At 42.0% G+C, this 4,709-nt stretch overlaps 1 long non-coding RNA gene across 1 annotated transcript; it reads left to right on the forward strand.

Annotated features, from left to right (window-relative positions):
- Positions 1–1,510: 1,510 nt before the first annotated feature.
- LOC125965132 (uncharacterized) lies at positions 1,511–3,324 on the forward strand. The gene is made up of 2 exons (XR_007478671.1): positions 1,511–1,831; positions 2,917–3,324. It is a non-coding gene; the product is annotated as an uncharacterized LOC125965132 (long non-coding RNA).
- The last annotated feature ends 1,385 nt before the right edge of the window (positions 3,325–4,709 follow it).

Genomic DNA, 4,709 nt, shown 5'->3' on the forward strand with positions numbered 1-4,709 from the left:
GTGATCTCTCCGTGGGTGTAAGTGAGGTGTTAAAGTCCCCCTCTATTATTGTGTTACTGTCAATTTCCTCTTTTACAGCTGTTAGCAGTTGCCTTATGTATTGAGGTGCTCCTGTATTGGGTGCATATATATTTTATATCTTCTTCTTGGATTGATCCCTTGATCATTATGTAGTGTTCTGCCTTGTGTCTTGTAACATTCTTTATTTTAAAGTCTGTTTTATCTGAGTATTGCTACTCCAGCTTTCTTTTGATTTCCATTTGCATGGAATATCTTTTTCCATCCCCCACTTTCAGTCTCTATGTGTCCCTAGGTCTGAAGTGGGTCTCTTGTAGACAGCATATATATGGGTCTTGTTTTTGTATCCATTCAGCAAGCCTGTGTCTTCTGGTTGGAGCATTTAATCCATTCACGTTTAAGGTAATTATCGATATGTATGTTCCTATGACCATTTTCTTAATTGTTATGGGTTTGTTTTTGGAGATCCTTTTCTTCTCTTGTGTTTCCCACTTAGAGAAGTTCTTTTAGCATTTGTTGTAGAGCTGGTTTGGTGGTGCTGAATTCTCTTAGCTTTTGCTTGTCTGTAAAGCTTTTGATTTCTCTGTCAAAGCTGAATGAGATCCTTGCCAGGTAGAGTAATCTTATTTGTAGTTTCTTCCCTTTCATCACTTTAAGTATATCATGCCACTCCCTTCTGGCTTGTAGAGTTTCTGCTGAGAAATCAGCTGTTAACCTTATGGAAGTTCCCTTGTACATTATTTGTCATTTTCCCCTTGTTGCTTTCAATAACTTTTCTTTGTCTTTAATTTTTGTCAGTTTGATTACTATGTGTCTTGGCCTGTTTCTCCTTGGGTGTATCCTGCCTGGGACTCTCTGCACTTCCTGGACTTGGATGGGTATTCCCTTTCCCGTGTTAGGGAAGTTTTCAACTATAAACTCTTCAAATATTTTATTGGGTCCTTTCTCTCTCTCTTCTCCTTCTGAGACCCCTATAATGTGAATGTTATTGCATTTAACATTGTCCCAGAGTTCTCTTAGGCTTTCTTCATTTCTTTTCATTCTTTTTTCTTTATTCTGTTCCACAGCAGTAAATTCCACCATTCTATCTTCCAGGTCACTTATCCATTCTTTTGCCTCAGTTATTCTGCTATTGATTCCTTCTAGTGTATTTTTCATTTTAGTTATTGTATTGTTCATCTCTGTTTTTTTGTTCTTTAATTCTTCTAGGTCTTTGTTAAACATTTCTTGCATCTTCTCGATCTTTGCCCTCCATTTATTTTCTGAGGTCCTGGATCATCTTCACTATCATTATTCTGAATTCTTTTTCTGGAAGGTTGCCTATCTCCACTTCATTTAGTTGTTTTTCTGGGGTTTTATCTTGTTCCTTCATCTGGTACAAAGTCCTCTGCCTTTTCATTTTGTCTGTATTTCTGCGAATGTGGTTTCCATTCCACAGGCTGCAGAATTGTAGTTTTTGTTGCTTCTGCTGTCTGCCCTTGGTGGATGAGGCTATCTAAGAGGCTTGTGCAAGTTTCCTGATGGGAGGGATTTGTGGTAGTTAGAGCTGGGTGTTGCTCTGGTGGGTAGAGCTCAGTAAAATTTTTATCTGCTTGTCTGCTGATGGGTGGGGCTGTGTTCCCTCCCTGGTGGTTATTTGGCCTGAGGCGACCCAGCACTGGAGCCTACCCAGCTCTTTGGTGGGGCTAATGGCAGACTCTGGGAAGGCTCATGCCAAGGAGTACTTCCCAGAACTTCTGCTGCCAGTGTTCTTGTCCCCAAGGTGAGCCACAGCCACCCCCCGCCTCTGTAGGAGACCCTCCAACACTAGCAGGTAGGTCTGGTTCAGTCTCCTATGGGGTCACTGCTCCTTCCCCTGGGTCCCAATGCGCACACTACTTTGTGTGTGCCTTCCAAGAGTGGCGTCTCTGTTTCCTCCAGTCCTGTCAAAGTCTGCAATCAAATCCCACTAGCCTTCAAAGTCTGATTCTCCAGGAATTCCTCCTCCCATTGCTGGACCCCCAGGTTGGGAAGCCTGATGTGGGCCTCAGAACTTTCCCTCCAGTGGGTGGACTTCTGTGGTATAAGTGTTCTCCAGTTTGTGAGTCACCCACCCAGCAGTTATGGTATTTGATTTTATTGTATTGCGCCTCTCATACCGTCTCATTGCAGCTTCTCCTTTGTCTTTGGATGTGGGGTATCTTTTTTGGTGAGTTCCAGTGTCTTCCTGTCGATGATTGTTCAGCAGTTAGTTGTGATTCTGGTGCTCTCACAAGAGGGAGTGAGCGCACGTTCTTCTACTCTGCCATCTTGAACCAATCTCTCAGTTTTCTTGCTTTTACTAGAACCAACATGGGAAATTTCTACCTTTCTTACTTTGCTTAAAACTATTTTTCTTCCCTGGAATTCCTTTTTACATTCACCTGAAAAAACTCTAGAGCTCTAGAGAGTAGTCTAACTTAGAGTGTACTCCCTTCACAAAGCTTTCCCAAGTCTCTACAATCAAAAGCCCTATTTTGTCCATTATTGCGCATTCAATGGGAGTGTAGTCTGTTTGCTGTAAGGTATTTTATGTACACCTATGTCTTCCAAAAGTTGGTGAACCTGTCCAGACATGGGTCATGTTGCATCCACCTTCACAGATCCAGCCTCTTGTTTGTATTTTTCATCTCTCCTTTCCTATAGCAGGAAATATTTGTTCACTCACATTAATCAGTGGCTTGGCCAATATTGTAATCCTCACCTCCTAGACATAGTCCCACTGTTCCATGAAGGTTAGAGTCACCTGGGTGCTTGTTCAAAAGTCCGATTCCTGGGTTTTACCTTAAACCTAAAGAATCATATAGTTCAGGTAAAGAGAACAAAAAATTGTAGTACTAACAACTGCCCCAGGTAATTCTTATCATGACTGAAATTCAGAAAATACCATGGAGGGACTTCCCTGGTGGCACAGTGGATAAGAATCCACCTGCCAATGCAGGGGACACGGGTTCGATCCCTGGCCCGGGAAGATCCCACATGCCACGGAGCAACTAAGTCCGTGCGCCACAACTACTGAGCCTGCGCTGTAGAGCCACCAGCCACAAATACTGAGACTGCATGCCACAACTACTGAGCCTGCGATCTAGAGCCTGTGAGCCACGAATTCTGAGCCCGCACGCCTGGAGCCCGTGCCCCACAACAAGGGAAGCCACTGCAATGAGAAGCCCGTGCACCGCAACGAAGAGTAGCCCTCGCTCGCCGCAACTAGAGAAAGCCCGCAGGCAGCAATGAAGACCCAACGCAGCCATAAATAAATAATTAAAAACAAAAAACAAAAAACGAAAATACCATGGAGTATAATTTAGGTCAGGGAATTAGCAGGTGCTAACCCTAAGCTAGATGTTTGCTCATTCACCTATTTTTTCCCCCTGTGGCTGAATAGGTATTACTGCAGGAGGACTTGTTTTTCTCCAGCACTTTAAAGGGAAGGAAGGAAATGTGTTTTGCATATAGAATTATTTCAAGATGGATGTTTGGAACTGCGAAGAAAACCTGAACTGGAAGTCTGGATTAAAGAGTAAATTTTCATAGAACAGACCCGAAACCCAAATTTGAGAGAGAATCAGCCCAGAACAGGAGCACCTAGTATACTCTAGGAGTCGTTAGGTGTTCTATGTATAACTCAATATGGACTTAATCCTGACGATTTTCCCTATAAAGTAAGCTTTGTTATCTACATTTTGTGGGTTAGGAGACTGAGTTTCAAAGAGGTTAAGTGACATATAGGTCATAGAGCTAGTAAGCAGAAAAGCTCCCAAATCTAGTGTGATTGTTTACTCATTTAACAAATGTTTATTATGTCTCCCGTGTACCATGTACCTTTCTAAAACATAATTTATCCTTTTCTCTAGCAGATTTTCAGCTTTTCTCCTTTACTTGGGTTTTTAAATAATTTAATTATGATGACTTTAGGTGTTGATTCTTTCTGTGTTTATTGCAATTCATAGGGTTTCTTGAATCTGTGGCTTTAGTTTCTTGCTAGAAGCTGCCCTAAGCTCCTTGCCATGTGTCTACTCACAAGACCAAGACTTTTATAACATAACAATCATGAGAGGAACATCCTATCACTTTGCCATATTCTCTTGGTTAGACTAAAGTCATATAGGTCTCTTCTCCTACACTTAGGGGGCTGGGGGATCCCCTAGTGCCTGTTTACCAGAGTCTCCTATTAGATTCCCTACCTTGCAAGCCCCTGGCTTTGATTTCTGTGCACTGGGACCCTTGACGCTAACATTCTAACTTGGGGAATATGCAAGTACCTTCAGGGTGAAAGCGGCTCCCATGGCTTCTTACCCTTCTTAAGTCCACTTCACATTTTAGCTTAATTATTCCTTACTGTTTTATCATCTTTTCATTGACCTTAAGAAAATGTTTCTTACGTTTTGTTCAGTTTTCCTCTTTCAAGTTATTTTCAGCCAGAGGGTTGATCCAAATAACCTAGCCCACCATTACTGGGAAAAAGAAGTCCTGATTTAGTGTTTAGAAGATTCACTCCAATTACTGTTTGAGGAACAGCCTGTAAGGATACAAGCATGGAAGTAGAAAGATAAACTAGTTCGTTATTGCAATAATCCAGGTGAGAGATGACAGTGGCTTTGTGAAGGGTGGCAACAATACGAAACTCCAGACAGAAGGGGCAAATAATTTAAAAATAAGCCCTTTAAAAATAG

Source organism: Orcinus orca, chromosome 8, assembly GCF_937001465.1.
Source record: "Orcinus orca chromosome 8, mOrcOrc1.1, whole genome shotgun sequence".
Taxonomy (NCBI): Eukaryota; Metazoa; Chordata; class Mammalia; order Artiodactyla; family Delphinidae; genus Orcinus; species Orcinus orca.